Source organism: Felis catus, chromosome A2, assembly GCF_018350175.1.
Source record: "Felis catus isolate Fca126 chromosome A2, F.catus_Fca126_mat1.0, whole genome shotgun sequence".
NCBI classification, from domain to species: domain Eukaryota; kingdom Metazoa; phylum Chordata; class Mammalia; order Carnivora; family Felidae; genus Felis; species Felis catus.
In genome coordinates this window covers 117,841,564-117,858,983 of record NC_058369.1, presented here as the reverse complement: position 1 = coordinate 117,858,983, position 17,420 = coordinate 117,841,564, and positions in this window count along the sequence as shown.

Genomic DNA, 17,420 nt, shown 5'->3' with positions numbered 1-17,420 from the left:
TCTAGTTTCCCCAATACCATTTGTTGAAAAAAACTGTTCTTTCCCCCGTAGAACAGTATTAGTATGCTTGTTGAAAATCATTTGACCATAAATGTGAGGGTTTATTTCAGGCTATTGTATTCTATTGATCCATATGTCTGTCTTTATGTCAGTACCACACTGTTTTGATTACTGTCACATTGTAATAACTTTTGAAATAAGGAAGTGTGAGAGATCTGGAACTCTGAGTGGCCCAGAAAGGGCCATTTTGCATCGAAGAAGTGTTTCTCTCTAATCTACATAATCAACTGTCTCTGGATACATGCATTTTGGCCTTCAAAAACATGATTGTTAGACATATCCTGTCTGTCCTCTATTGATCATACCTATGAATAACACTTTTTATTATATAAAAATTCAATTGCCACAGAACGCCTTGGTATACTCTATATATAATATGCAAGAACAGTTTCAGTTTGGGCATTTATTTTATTTTTTTTTTTAATTTTTTTTTTCAACGTTTATTTATTTTTGGGACACAGAGAGACAGAGCATGAACGGGGAAGGGGCAGAGAGAGAGGGAGACACAGATACGGAAACAGGCTCCAGGCTCCGAGCCGTCAGCCCAGAGCCCGACGCGGGGCTCGAACTCACGGACCGCGAGATCGTGACCTGGCTGAAGTCGGACGCTCAACCGACCGCGCCACCCAGGCGCCCCAGTTTGGGCATTTAAATAAGTTCGGAGCCACTGTTACACGCAGGCTGTGTCTGATGGAAGGCACGAGAATTACTTTGCAACTGTAATGTCTAGATTTAGGGTTTTTCCCACAGAGCACGTTTATTTCTTTTTGATAGTATTGGAGGTTATGGACCCTATTTCTATCTGAAGAAAGAAAGCAGTATACAATAAAATCTTGTGACATTAGGCTGGGTAAAACCAGCGGTACTGATTTTCTTTTAGACAAGGACACCCATTTCAGTAACTGAAGGCACTGGGAACGTTTAAGGTTCTGTGAACATGCTAAGCTGAATTTAAGTGAAAGATGATCCCTGGTTCTTTCATTCTTGCTTTAAAAATAAACTATATAATTAAATGGCTATAGATACCTCTTTTGTGGGGAGGAGAACAGCAGCCGGATTCTTTGCAATCATGCCAACAGGGCAGTAGGTTTCCTAACCCTGTGGCAAAATAGAGAATCAATACCAATCAGGAAAAAATGCTAACAAAAGGGAAAATCTCCTGGGAACCGCAGGCAATAAAAGATTTAAAATGTGAATAAAACATCACAGGTCAGCATTAAAATAGACAATACGTTTCTCTGCCAAGGCAAAGAATCTAGCCACTAACTTGAGGCACAAAACGAACCCAGCCACACTGAGGGGACAGAGAGAAAGCCCTAGACCAGCCACTTTCCCCTTTACTTCGGTGCGGAAAGGAGTCTCCTTTCACAAGGAGACAGTCACTCCATAAGCAGCATATTTGGGATCAGACATTCCACCTTTTTCAAAGGTAAACATCTCTGGAAATAGAAATCTTGCCCACGTGTAATTTCTAGAATTATTAGAACAAAGAGGTCATACTTGCTTTTATTTTATTTTATTTTATTTTATTTTTTTTTCAACGTTTATTTATTTTTGGGACAGAGAGAGACAGAGCATGAACGGGGGAGGGGCAGAGAGAGAGGGAGACACAGAATCGGAAACAGGCTCCAGGCTCTGAGCCATCAGCCCAGAGCCTGACGCGGGGCTCGACCTCACGGACTGCGAGATCGTGACCTGGCTGAAGTCGGACTATACTTGCTTTTAAAAAGGGAAAGGGAAAGATTAACCTGTTGGCTAATTTTGCAAGTGAATAAGATGCTTTACAATAGCACCTGGGGAAATGATGAAGTCAAAAAAGGTCCAGTATAGATAGGCTGCTTTTGGACTAAAGAGAAACTAAAGCCAACTCTAATTGGAAGGGTTTTATGGATTCGGAGAAGAGAGAGGAATCCTCAGTAGTTGATAATTATTCAGGATCATCAGCTCTTACTGAGTGGCCTCTCATCATGGGACTTTCCATATTTCAAAGCCAAAGTTTTAAAAACAAAACAAAACAACCCAAAGAAAACAGAAAACAATGTTTTGGCATCTCACCATTATCAAGGGAGTGCATTTGGCAAATATCAATAAATGTTATTATTTTTGCCAAATCATGGATATTTTGCCAAATACCACATTGTATCCTCACCGTTTGAAAGGATGCAATCAGCCTCCAATCAGAGGTGGCCCCAGGTGACCTGATCTCGCTCACTCGTGTCCCTTAAACTCTCTGCACTCATGCCTCATGGTCTCAGTTCCACAAACAGGCTTGCCAAGATAAAGTAAATATCTATTTCAATGACTAGAGCGTATCAGAAGCCTGCATATGGATTTCATTGCACTTCACATTTAGAACTCAGAATGGTTTAAAAGTGGTTCGTACAACCAAATTTATGTCCTTGTGTTAAAATGGACTACAGAGTTTATCACAGAGGCATAGTAACAACATCTAGTTCCTGTTCCTGTTTTTCATCTGGCTTTTCTTAGTCTTTTGAAGTTCATGTGATAATGGCCACTACTTATTGAGCACGTACAAATGTGCTAGGCAGTATGCTAAACCCTTTACTTACATGGGATTTTCCACTTAATTCCCATCACGTCCCTATGAAGTAGAGGATGTTATTACAGCCACTTTAGGAATACAGAAACCGAGGCTTGGTGAGCTTGGCCAAGGCCACCCAGTTCCACCACCAAAAGTGAGCCAAGGCAGTCTGATGCCAGTGCGGGCTCTTTACAGGCGCTGCACGTGGCTTCCCTCAGGGTTCAGGCAGCGTGGACTGTGTCAATATTCACATGCATCACACCCGATTACTCAGCTAAGGCCCCTGCCCTGGAACTGCCAATATTTTCAGTCCTGATGAATTTCATCCGATTTTCTTCCTTTTAGTTTTGTCTCACCCGTTCGTTTCCCCTTTTCCAGACTTGTTTGTCTTACGTGATCTGTAGTCATCTAAAAACACTTGTTTTCTCAGTGTTAAATGAAACTCATATCATTGTTTGATTTATTGTCCTCGCTATTCTAGTTTTCCTTGCTTCAGTAATATAGTTTTTACTTCGATTTAGAGGCAGCCTGTGGAGGAAAGAAGTTGGCATCTGTTATTTACATATGTATGTGTGAGATCTACAAATTGTAATGACAGCATCTGATAATGCAGTTTCTGCACTGCCCTTTTCCATACTCTTCTTCAAATGGTGACACAAACCACTAGCAAGTGGCTTGATATTTTCCTGGAACAATCATATTTGCAGAAAGATCTAAAATACAGGGTTTCCTTTCTCCCTTCTCTTTTCTTTCTTCCTTTCTCTCTCTCTCCCTCTTTCTCTTTCTTTCTTTCTTTCTTTCTTTCTTTCTTTCTTTCTTTCCTTCTTCTTTCTCTTGTGGCTTCTTTTCCTTCAGATAAAGTTGTTCTCCAACTGGTCTCCAACTGGGAATATTCTAACTGAGCAACGCGAGAAGAACTTAATGGTGCAAACTAGATTTGTGAGCAATGAAATAAAAATGTTAATGTTTCATGTTCATTATAGCATTACTTATCATAGCTAAAACTGGAGAATAATGTAAATGTGGCTAAATAGGGATTGGTTACATAGTATACGCTATCCATGCCTTGGAATATCACGTTGCCCTGAAAAGTCATATTTTAGAAAGACCCTAAAGGTATGGGAGAAATGTTTATGATAGATTATTAAGTGACAAAAGCAAATGATAAAGTAGTATGAGCTATTCTTTAATCCAAGGATTATTTAGATGTGTATTTTTTCTTTTCCAAAAATATTGTTTAAAGATTTTTGCTCTCCTGTTTATTGTTGGTTTATAATTTTTATGTCATCGTGGATCGACAACATGGTCTCTATGTCATTGGTTCTTTGCAATTTGTTGAAATGTTTTTCTGATTTGGTGTGGATCTTAGGGGCAGCCAATTTTCATACTGGTATAGTGGCTGGATTTTCACTTCACATGATAGCTCAACATCAACTCCCAAATATGAGATTGACCTTGGCATCTCGATCTTTCTCGGGTGTCTCCCAACCCAAGGTATGTGGCATTAATATTTGTGCTAGATACCCATCTGAATTTCGGAATGTAAAGGATACGTCTTTGGCCAATTCTAGTATGCGATCTAACATCAGAGCCTATGGGAATAACTATTTGCAGGGGAGGGGGAAGGATTTGAAACTTATAATTTATTTTTTTATTTTTTTATTTAAAAAATTTTTTAACGTTTATTATTAAAAAAAATTTTTTTTAACGTTTATTTATTTTTGAGACAGAGAGAGACAAAGCATGAATGGGGGAGGGTCAGAGAGAGGGAGACACAGAATCTGAAACAGGCTCCAGGCTCTGAGCTGTCAGCACAGAGCCCAATGCGGGGCTTGAACTCACTGACCATGAGATCATGACCTGAGCTGAAGTTGGCCACTTAACCGACTGAGCCACCCAGGCACCCCAATGTTTATTTATTTTTGAGACAGAGAGAGAGAGAGCATGAACGGGGGAGGGTCAGAGAGAGAGGGAGACACAGAATTGGAAGCAGGCTCCAGGCTCTGAGCTGTCAGCACAGAGCCTGACGTGGGGCTTGAACCCACGGACTGTGAGATCATGACCCAAGCCGAAGTCGGACGCTCAACCGACTGAGCCACCCAGGCACCTCCTGACACTTATAATTTAAATATTAATCAACAAATGACTATTGGTTGTTCTGTCCTAAAGAGATTTCTCAACTTTAGCACTACTGATATTTTGAGCTGGGTAGTTATTTGTTGGGTGTGGAGGAGGCTGTCCCGTTCATTGTAGAATGTTTGGTACCATCCTTGGCCTCTACGAACTTGATGCCAGTAGCAAAGCCTCCCTCCCCAACTGTGATGATTAAAAATGATCCTAGACATTACCGACTGTCCCCCTAGGGAGCAAGATCACACTCAGTTGAGAACCACTACTATCGGAAAGTGACAAGTTCCCTTTTAAAACTAGTGACCAAGTGGGAGTTTCACTGAAGCAGTACGCACGTGTATCGAGTATTTAATGTGGATAAGGGCCTGTGCTTTCACATAAGCAGTTTTATTTAGGCAGGGAGAAAGAAAGCTATAATCTGCCTTATTCCCCTAAGGTCACCTGTAGTACACAACGACGTTACGACAGCAGGCTTTAATCTGTACAACGGAGTCAATCACTTTGTCTTCTCAGGGTTCGTGGCAGAATGTATGCACAAGGGTCAAAGACTGCTTGGACACAGCTGGCACTCAATGAATTGTAGCTTTACTATTGTTATTATCATCATAAGTGAGCGGATGCATGTAGACCAGTGCCCAGCCACCAGCTTGACTAGTCAGCCCCTTCAGCTCATGGTACGTACCACAGCCACACATCTTTCTGAAATGTTTTTTATATCAAAACAACCTCAGTGTCCATGAGCAAACAAACAAACTGGCAAACAAATGAGTTAAAGAAAATAATGTAAGCAAACAAGGGTCTGGCCGGTAGTTAAAGTTCATGCTCCAAGGTCTTCTGTGCCTCAGAAGCACCGTGATCTCTGCATCAGCATATGGCCCATGCACGCTATTTCTGTCTTGGGTGGCACATAGATTCTACAGCTGGAGAATGAATAGTTGTTCGGAGATTTCTTCAGCCTGGTTCATTATCTGTTTCAAACTACGAGGGCTCCGTGTGAGCAGGCCAACAGGAAGCCTGCTTTTGATTTAACAGTGCTCTGAACAAGCTCCTTCTATGGCTTTCCAAGAATTAATTACAGAGCTTAGGAAAGGCGCCTGCCGCAAAGTCCCATGGATGGCTTTATGAGCAATTACAGCAGCCGCATTGATGCCGGTAGAACAAGAATTTCCTTGGAGGGTGGCTTGGAATGAGAGGGCTGGCTTGTGGAAATATAGGCACACGGGGCTCCCATCTGTAGCTTACAGGGGAATTTAAAGGCACAAAGTGAGAAGAGATTGGTTCACCATCACACAACATCTGGGTTATTGGGCACTCATAGACTTGGGCGCGTGTAGTATGACCAAAAAAAAAAAAAAAAAAAAAAGAGAGAGAGAGAGAGAGAGATCATTATGATATGTAGCAATTGGGGCACTATAGAGGGAAGGGGACACCAAAGTACTCTTTGGGGAATGGTGTAAGGCGGAAGAATGCTGGGATCTAATCGCTCGGTCCTGCTGCGTCGAATCCTGCGGACGACGGTGCTTTGCAGCCCTGGGGATAAAGCAAACGCACGCGGTTGCTCTTAACTAACTGCAGCCATGGAGTGACTTCCTGAGAGCACATTTACTTTAGGAGGCAAACCTCATATTGGCGGAGTCCTTGCCAAAAAGCTTCGGTTGGTTGTGCTGGCAGCACGGGATGGCAGGATGCAGAGGTGAGGCCAGTGGGAAGCCGACTGAGAAGGTGGTTCCTCTGCTGAGCGAGGATTGCGGCAGCCTTTCTGGGACAGGTGCCAGCTGCCCCCTGCAGGGCGCGCTCACTTCTCCCTTGTGCGCGAGGGAGGAGCCGAGGTGACTTTCCATAGCTGCTCAGGAGACGAATGCAGTAATCAATGACTTGGCACGGGTCACTTCACAATCCGAACATTATTACCATTTTGAGGAGATTCTAGAATAACGGGAAAGCCTCAGTCTCTCATTCATGATGGTAATGATAGTAGGTTTCAAAAGGGTAGAAATTTTTGTTTAAGTATCTGCCAGTACAGTAGAGGTCACATGGCACTTACTTAGGGGTCCCTCTCACTGGGGATCTGTGCGTGCCCTATCTCTTGGATCCTGGGTCTGCTCTGCAGACATGAAACTTAGTCTCCCAATGAAAGAACGTGGGCTCTGGGACTTTACTGCACTTTCTGGTTTTGTCTGCTGCCAGTGTCTTCGTGCACACAAGAAATTCTGTGCTTGCTTCTTGCCCAAACATTTGTAAGCTTTCTGTACGGCGGCCTCAGGCCCCTGGCCAAAGGCTGTGACCATAATTGAGAAAAATAAATTTAAAAATTAAATTTGCTTCCCTGGTTTTGTTTTTCTTTCAGGAGCTGTTTAAAAAATAAATCATTGTCAAACGATTCTCTTGCTCTTAATCATTTCTCCCTGTTCGTACATTTTCGGGAAAATGAAATTCTCCGTTTAGATGGATGGGTCATTCTCACCAGCTTTTAGCAGATAGCATAAGCCCCTTGGTGATCTTGTCCAGTTTCTTGGCTTTCATGGGGACAGGGCAGTGGCGGGACGGGGGGGGGGGGCGGGGAGCAGGTAACTCCCCAAATCACACCTTCCTTCGAACCCAGATTCACAACCTCTACGTGACCACATCTCAGTTCCTGAATTCACAGCTGCAAGATGGCTCCACCCACAATCTCCCCCATCTAGGTAATGGTCTTCCAGCTGCTCAAGCTAAAAACCTTGGTGTCACCCTGGACTCTTCTCTTTTCCTCATCTCCTCTCCTCACGTCCAGGCTGCCCGGAAAACCTGTGGCTCTATCTTCAAAATATATCCAGAATCCAACCATGTCTCCCGGCTCCTCTGCTAGCCCCCTGATCTGGACCACGTTCGTCTCTCCTCTGGATTATTTCCACGTGATGCTTTAGTATCGTCGCATTGGTCTGCTTGCCTCTACTCTTGGCCCTGAACTCTGTTCCCAGCACAGAAGCCAGAGTGGTCCTTGAAAACCCAAGTCTCTTGCTGTCACTGCCTTGCCTGCAACTGCTCAGGGACTCCCCGTCTCACTTGGAGTAAAGCCGGGTCCTCACAGTGGGCTACGAGGCCTTGCCTGAGCCATGACCCCTGCCCCGCTTAGCTCCCTGACCTCTTTCCTTCTACTTTGCCTCTTGCTCACTGTGTTTCAGCAACATGGCCTGCTGACGGCTCCTACCTGATGGCCCGGCACTGACTGTTCACTCTGATGAAATGTTCTCTCCCCACCCCCAGAATTCCACAAGCCTAACTGTGTCACCTTCAAGTGTGCTCAGACATTGTCAGTGAGGCTTGCTCTGGACATCCTATTTAGAATTGCAACCTGCCCCATTTGCCCTCTAAATTCCAAACCCCACGTACCCTTTGATTTTTTGTTTTTCTCTAACCCCCGTCACCTTCTAAAAAAATACATAATTTACTGATTCGTTGTGGTCATTCTTTCTTTCCTGTCTCTCCCAGTTAGGATACAATCTCCATGAGGGTAGATATTTTTGTCTATTTTGCTTAGCAATGCATCCCAACTGCCTACAAGTTTCCTTGCACACAGTAGGTGTGTAACAAATATTCGGTGAATAAATGAAATGCCTTCCTTCACCATATTTAAAAATGTATCACTTACTATAGAAATAGGCAAGGGAGGGGGGCACCTGGATGGCTCAGTCGGTTAAGCGTCCTACTCTTTGATTTTAGCTCAGGTCATGAGCTCACTGTTCCGTTCGTGGGATGGAGCTCCATGTTGGGCTCCACGCCGACAGTGTGGAGCCTGCTTGGGATTCTCTCTCTCCCTCTCTCTCTCTCTCTCTCTCTCTCTCTCTGCCCCTCCCCTGCTCGTGCTCTCTCTCTCTCTCTCAAAATAAACAAATAAACTTAAAAAAATAGGCAAAGGATTCAAGTAATGAAAGGACACTTAAGAATCAACGTTTTGGATCAATTTCACTACTTTTTTCTCTTGACCCTTGGTGTATGATAAAAGTCATTAAATTTTACATTAATGAGGCTGAAAACTGCTCACGTCTGCAGGGACCAATCAGTCCAGTTTGACACTGTCTTCTGACCCTGACACAGAGCCCTACCCAGGGGAAATAGTCTAAAACGTGAGTTGAATGAACAGTGAGTGAATTTAGGGGCTAACCTTTCCCTCCACACAAGTGTGTATGACAGGTGGCTATTCCAGGTCATTGCAACAATTTAAACTATTTACATATATAAATATGTAAAAATAATATAAATAAGTAAATATATATATATGAGGTAAACTCACTAAATTATTATTTTTTTTAATTAAAAAAATTTTTTTTTAACATTTATTTATTTTTGAGACAGAGAGAGACAGAGCATGAACGGGGGAGGGGCAGAGAGAGAGGGAGACACAGAATCGGAAGCAGGCTCCAGGCTCTGAGCCATCAGCCCGGAGCCCGATGCAGGGCTTGAACTCACGGACTGCGAGATCGTGACCTGAGCTGAAGTCCGACACTCAACCGACTGAGCCACCCAGGTGCCCCAATTTTTTTAATGTTTATTTATTTTTGAGACAGAGAGAGACAGAGCATGAACGGGGGAGGGGCAGAGAGAGAGAGGGAGACAGAATCTGAAACAGGCTCCAGGCTCTGAGCTGTCAGCACAGAGCCCGATGCAGGGCTTGAACTCACCAACCGCAAGATCATGACCTGAGCCGAAGTCGGACGCTTAACTGACTGAGCCACCCAGGCGCCCCTAAATTATTATTTTTTTAATGAAAGGTGGAGTGGGACAGGGGATACTATGGTGGAAAGAACAGACCTGGGAGTTGGAAATCCTGGCTACTGATTCTGGCCCCAACATACTGTGTTTAGTTTTAATTTATTCAAGGTACGGTGGTGACCTTGTAAAAGCCATTTCACTTGTCTGAGTATCTGTTTCTTTTTCCAAAAAATGTGCAAAGTGGCTGGTTGTTTTCAGCTCTACACTTCTTTCTAAGAAAAAGAAGGCGCAGTCATTTTGCTCACTTTCCTTTCCTTCCTTTCTCCACCCTCCCCCTTCCCTTCCTCACCATCTAAGGACGGAGCTGTGTGAAAAGGCACATTAGTGGAGGGCTTATCAGCCCAACCACAGGAGCAGCTGGACCACGTTTGAATCCAGAGTCTGCTTCTTGCTAGCTACATGACTTGGGGTTAATTATTTAACTTTGCTGAGCATCGTTCCCTTATCTGAAAAATGGGATAAAGAACTCCTACCCTACAGGACTATGGTGTGGATTACTCGAGACTGCATTTACTGTGTTGGACAAAAGCTGGCACAAAGTACGCATGGGTGGATGGTAGCTGCCGTGAGAGGATGAGTGGGCAGGGGAGAGGTACAGCTGGTTCTAGAGTTGGAATAACTCCGAAGTTGGAAGCCTGGATGGAATGAACTCTTAGAGGTTGGTGAACTGACCTGCAAAGCAGAGTTTCTCAAACTCATTTAGTTTATGGCATGCATAGAAAATAATAAAAGAATTCTATAACTACATTTGGGGGGGGGAGTTGTTTTTGTTTTTTTTAAAGATTTTATTTTTAAATAATCTATACACCCAATGTGGGTCCAGGGCTCACAACGCCAAGATCAAGGTCACATGCTCCACTGACTGAGCCAGCCAGGTGTCCCTAGAACTATATTTTTGTAAAAAAAAAAAAAAAAAATTTGTCGCTGCCTTCTTCCTTCTTACTTTTTACTTTGAATAATAATTCCAGAGAAGAATGTGGCCCCTCCATGGTAGACGAGAGAGCAATGCCCACCCTTTGAGATTCTAACCCGCACTCAGTATAATATAAGGCTATGATTTTCTAAATCAAAGTAGGTTATTTAAAAAAAAAGTGCCCTCAAAATAATAAATAAATAAATAAATAAATAAATAAATAAATGAAATAAGTAAATAAATAAGTAAGTAAAAATAAATAAATTGAAAAAAATTTAAAAAGTGCCCAAGTGGGTATTTTTTCCTTAAAAGCAGAATTCATGAACAAAACTGTTGGCCTTAAGACTGTCTCATTCATGGTGTCTGGAAAAGTCCCCTCTCTATATACACTGTCACTAGCCTCCTCTGTGAGATCTGAGCCCTGCATATGTTTAATTAAGTGTAATTTTTGGAGATAAAGGAGAATGATTAAATTATCCAGACTCCAGAAAAACAAAAGATCCTTATTTCAGCCATCCATCAGGTCTCGACATCTGGAGTATTACATGCTATAACTCAAATGAAAATATTTCACCTAAAAGTACAGTGCCCCTGTCCGTGATATCATTAAAGGAAATCATTAAGCATTTATGCAGCACTTTGTGCCGGAAAAGTGCTTTACAGTTATTTTTATTGCCCACCAAAACCCTCTGAGGCACGTCCTTCCCTACATCTTAAAACCAAAGCAGAGACAAGATTAAATTACCTAGGGTCTTGGAGAAAATAAATGACTGTATCAGAATAAGACCTTTGAGTGCCAAAGTCAGCTGTTTTATTGGATCCACGGAACCATCAGTTTAGACGTTCAGTCACTGTATAAAGTGTTATCTGATTTGGGATGGCCTCTTTTTTCTTTCACGCCTTGCTCACTGGTGGCGTGGACGTAGTGCGTGAGCCGCTCATTTACAGTCACTTACACTCGTCACGAGCCTCTCTGCAGAGCACGAAGTTCCCGGAGAAATGTGATTAAAGAGAAAAAACAATCAACGCGTCTTAAAAGATAGGCTTTATTATACGAAATAATAAATAAACACTGGAATCTGTGGCTTAGCCCGCAGACTACGGTTTGCATCCTGGGTTGGAAGGCACTCTTCCATCCAGGGACTCAGGGATCCAGGCGCCACCCCTGTGAATATGTGGTTTCCAGGGGCCCGGAAGCAGGAAGGAGGTGGGGGGGGGGGGGTGGGACTCACTTCTGCCGGTGAGCATTCTGGGCCACAGTGGTGCACAGACTGTCAGCCCTTCTGCTCATAAGGCTTTTGGCCAAAGGGAGTCACGTGGCCCCTGGACCAACTAGCAGAGAGAGGCTGGGAACGTCAGCAAGCGCGTGGGCCATTTGGACAGCACTTTCGCCTCTTCTACAGACCGATTTTGTTTGACTTTAATTCTCTCTTTTGAACTTTGAATTCAAAGTTATCCTTTGAAGTTTCCTTAAGTTCAACAGCTGTGGCACCTGGGAAGCAAGGTCTACAGGTTAAGGGGCTTAAGGAGGGCGGATCCTGTTAAGTCAACGCATGGAACTGGTCTACCACCCAGGATTGGGGTCTGAGGTAGTATTAACTTTATCGCTGCAGCTAGGCCTTGGTAGATTCAGTAGACGGCCACTTCATCTGCTCACTGCTAGCAACATCAGCAACAGGCTCGGTTCCATCTTGCCTGGGTTTGTGGAAGCGGAGAAGACTGGGGGCTGGAAGGCGGAGGGTGGAACGAGATTGGCATGGCTGAGTCTGGGAGCCAGGGTAAAGCTCCGCTGTTCCCCAAACTGGGAAGGGCCATGCGTCGGAAGCCGTTCACACCCTTATCCAGTATCTTTGTTTCGGCAGCCGTGAAAAACAGTTATGAGATGATTCTACAAACAAAAGGGCACTCAAATGAAAACAAAATGTGACATGGCATGGAAAGAAAGAAGTAGTTGAAAGTTCTGGATTATGGAATGATTCCCTTTGGTGGTAGCAATGGCCAACTTCGATTTCAACTTGTCCTTCTGATATATTTTCTTAAAACATTATTGCTCGTAAAGCAGAGAGATTCCCCAGAACTGGCTTCTGAAGAAGGCCAATAGCGAATTTGTTTACTGATTGACTGGTCAGTGCTCTCACTTCTGCCTCCAGGTCTTCAACTCACTCTGACAACTTTGACCTAATTTTGGGAGGCAATTATATTTGGCTGGGTCGCCAAGCTCTTTCTCAGAACCTCTTCTCAGGACAGTTGCCAAATGCTCTTTTTGTAACTATGTTGTAAAGTCTGAGGAAAGTTGTCTTGGGTCATTGCCCAGGACCTAATGCCCCAATTGTAGACGTACATGGTTGCAATCTTTATATTCCATTAGGGCGGAAACCAGGCGTCAGCAGCCTTCTCTCACAGCTCTGCAAAACCAAAAGGGCTCTCCGAACTCTACCAGTTGCCTGATGAGAAGTAGAGAATTTTACCTGTCCATATTGTAGCAATTCCTTTGTCCAGCACAGTCCTTCTCACTGCCTTGAAAAACCAGGATTCTCTTTCATAAATCACAGATTTCAAGCTTGATGTGCTGGAAAGGCTGGGGTGGCTCCCTTAACTTCTGTTCTGTCCTTTGACTTGAATAATTTGGGTGGCTTTCTGTTTCTTACAATCACACATGTCCTCCCTAAGTCTTTGGAAATCGGAATGTGTGTAGAATTGACACTGAGATGTAATCACGTTGCACCTCTCTAAAATGTGAATATGACATTGTTGCCTTCAGAACATTAATATTTCTTTGGGAATCATAATGATTATACTGAAACTCAACCTCTTCTTTAGCCTTGTTTAAAAAAAAACAGTGACATTTAATCAGAAAGGAGGTATATATTTAGCAAGGAGGGTAGAAGGTGACTCAGGAGGAGTAGGGTGAAGGAAAAAATGAGGAAAGAATAAAACTGTCCACATTAGCCTTTGCTGCTGCTGGGTTGTGAGCTATTCTTATCCTGTCAGCACAATTAATGAGGGAAAAATAGGCCCCAGAAGCAGTGTGGCTGGAGGCACTGATTTGCCCTCCCTGCCCCTCAAGCCAAGAGAGACAAGGTCTAGAGCAAGTTTCCCCAGTGGGAGTTACTGGGAAAATGACTTCTTGGCCCCGGGTAAAACTTTATTTCTTTGTCAACCTCAGGGACAACTTGATTTTGGGCCAAGAGTGTGCATAGAGCTGCAAATGCAAGGGAAGAATCTCTTTCTTCGAATTATTGACACTGCAGATGGGGAGGGAATATCGACGCACTGGAAATAGTGAAAGGATCTTACAAAGCAGGGGGCAATCCAGAGCTGGCCTGGGGTTGGGGGTGGGGGTGGTTGTTCACAGGGAAGAACCTAAAAACGAGAAAGCTCTCACTTGAGGGTAGCTGGGAAAGACTTCAGGAGAAAGGAGATCCTGGGCAAACCTCAAGGGAAAAGCAGCTAGAGATCAATGGGCAGAAGAGGGAAAGAATGTGGAGGGTGGTTCACGTGATGGAATGACGGGAACAGAGCAGCCTGATTAGGGGGAAGGCTTTGTACTGAGTTACCGCCGTTAAGACTGAAAGTTTTCTTGAGTTTCTGCCATCTCCATCTAAGGGCCACTGACACCCAAATCCACCTTCCATAAAAGCATTAACTATTGGTTTCGTCTGCCTGATCCAAAACAATATCCAATATTCATCCATCACTGTTAGGCTCATCTGAGATTTCGGAAACTGCACAATTTTTTATGTGTGAGCTCAGAAAGAAACGTGAGAAAATATGCTAATAAGAACGTCACCTCCTCTTATTTTTTAAAAGAAAACCTTAAATCAACATTTCCATAACGTTTCATTTTTTGTTGTAATTTGCACACTCAATTCCTAATTTTTCTTAGCTACTGGTAGCAATGGGTAGCGATAGTAAATTATGTAGTAAGAAAACCTTACATTTTACATTTACAAGGCATTTTCTTATTTATTATCCCACCTGGGCATTCATTACCATTCCAATTTTTTTTAATTTTCTTAGAGAGAGAGTGAGAGTTGGGGAGAGAGGTGGAAGGAGGGGGGATGGAGAATCTTAAGCAGACTCCGCGCTTAGTGTGGAGCCCAATGCAGGGCTTGATCCCATGACCCTGGGATCATGACACGAGCTGAGATGAAGAGTCGGACACTCAACCGACTGAACCACCCAGGCGCCTCACCATTCCAGATTTTTATCCTCTCTGCAAAGGGCTTTCCACAAAGTCACAGAGCTGATTAATGGAAGAATTCCATTCCCAAATTCAAGCCCAAGTCTCCTGACTACCAGTCCACCACCTTCCCCATCCCTGGGCCACACCACCTGTGCCAACAGCAGAAGTATCTATTATACTGGCCAAGATGAAAGGCAGCAATCCTCCAAGTGGATAAGAACACAGCAAGCCAAGGCATCTCAGTCGCTGCTGGTGGGAGCGTAAACTGATGGGCGTCCTCTGGAAAAAGCAGTTTGGCAAAATGTATTAAGAACCTCAACACTGATCCTACACTTTGACCCAGTAATTTTACTTCTAGGAATCTATCATAAGTAATTGCTGAGAGATGTGGCCAAAGACTCACGTAGAAATGAGTTTCCTGGAATGCTACTTATAACATCCAACAATAGGAGACTAGTTAAGCGTATGGTAGTCCATTCCAATGATGGAATATTATCAAAGTCATTAAAAATCTCAGTTTTGAAGATTATTGCTAATAAATATTGAGAAGATATTTATGACATAAGATCAAATGAAAAAAATCAGCATGCAGATAGTATAACCAGCAGAGAGAGAGTGAGAGAAATACATTAAAATGTTAAAAATGCTTAACTGTGGGTGATGAGAATACAAACAATATTTTTAAAATTTTATACCCATTTCCCATGTTTCCCATAGAGAGGGTGTAGTAATTTCATACTTACAAAAAGATTATATTTAAAATTTGTAAATGGCAAAGACAGTGGATCATACTAAAAATAAGGAGTGGTTAAGGGATTTAAAATCATTTTACCCAGACTGTTCTATCAACTGCATGTCTCATGTTCAGGAAAACAACACCAACAGATAAAAGCCGTGCTAACTTGTGACATTTCCAGTGAGAAGAATAACGATTTCTAAGATGAAAACCATGATTGCAGAGGAGCGTGTGGCAAATACATGAAGGGAGAAAAGTTTGGTTCTAAATATGTGACTCACTTCCCTGGTCTAAGCAAGTTTTGCTCAGCACGTAGGGTCCAGCTCTAGCCAGACTTTCTGCAAGACATTCTTCACAGTTGCTCTCCCGTGTGGTCACTTGGCTTTTTCCTTCACCGTCTTTGGCCCTGGGGATAAACGGGAACAGACTCATCAGCGAGCAAGAGAAATAGCCAGCGGAAGCCCAGAGATATTCTGGAACTTTCTAGATGGGAGAGTGAGAGGTGCAGAACTGGCGGGAAAAGCAGCCCCAGCATTCAGGGTTAACACTTTGCTTTTTGAGGAGAAACTTCAGTCCTTGGAGGGTTTCCAGTCTGAACTCGCAGAGTTCGTCAACAGGAAAACAAATAGCTGGGCTGCTCTGTATTTACTCTGCCTCTCTCAAGGTTGCAACATAAATTTCCCAACTTTGAAAGCTGCGAAAGCCAAGGAGACATTTTGTGAGCTCAGGGCCTTTCCTCCAGTCTGTGTGACCCACATGCGTCCCCATTTTGGGAGAATCTAGGTACCAGCCCCCCAGGGTGCTGGGGGAGACAGTGCCGACGCTGTGGACTCTCCCAGAGCAGACAGTGGGGGCAGGAGTGGGGTGGAGCGATGGCCAGAAAACCTGGATTCTCCAAATGAGAGCTGCCGGGCTGCCTTGGAAAAAATCCACTTTGCCACAGGAGCAAAGGCTCTGAGACCTTCTCACTGGATGAATTTACAGCGGGCTTGCCATGCAAAATACCCAAAGGTGTTTTAGTGCAGCGGTGTCTGAATTGTAATATAGCTAGATCAATTCTGGAAGCAACCTTTTTCAACACCATGGGAATATTTGTGTTCTTACTTTCAACATTTCCAATTAGCAGAGAAGCTCATGCTGGAAACCACCACATATAACCCAGAAAAAAACTGTCACCGTAACATTATAAAAATTGAATATGTGTCAGAAGTGGATTTAGATTCTTTAGGTTAATATTATTTTTGCTATTAGGTAATGAACTGACATTAATTTACTTGAGCTGTGTGATTAGGTTAATTTACTCCAGAATAATCTTGCATTTTAAAAATTAAAAATGGGAGCTGTATCTTCTTGTTATCAATCAAAGTAGCCATAGCACTATAGAAACATTGCCGCTTTGTACTCAATTGTGTTCTTATAGACAGTCAAATAAGCACTAAAAATGACAGATTACGATGCTCGGCTAAATCTTCACGTTTAAGTACCTACAAATAACTGTCCGTTGGTGAATGGTTAAACTCCATCAATTATTTTTCCTAGAAGCAATTCCCCCTTTTGCATGAATAGAAATCTACAAATAATATTAGAGCAGTTTAAATCTTATATATAGTAATGCTACAGCATGGAACAACAAAAGAGGCTCACACACGTGAAGAAAAGCTACATGGTGTATCCTTTTTTGACCTTCACAAATGTGAATGCTCCCTCTATGGCTCTATACATTGTTTAAATCCTTTAATGATTCAAATGTGCTGATAATGTTCCTGCACTTGCTGGAACTATGGTTCTGTTAATATTTTGAAAATTACTTTAATTAACCTTATTTCATCGTGTAGTAGTTATGGACCACTTTTATATATTTTAAATATGCATTAATTTGTTTCATCATTAACCTTGGATTTTGCCCTTGGTAATTATGGTAATTTATAAGTTGAGTTGAGCCAGGTGCCGGTGCCTTAGAGCGATACGTATTGTGGGTCCTGCCAATGGCTTGAGTAGTCAGGATTCTTCAGTTTACAAGGGACAGAAAAACAACCTGGAAGGGAAGGAGTAGAGAGGGCCATGGTTCAGCGGAAAATTCCCAGGCATGGATTTTATGCGGCCA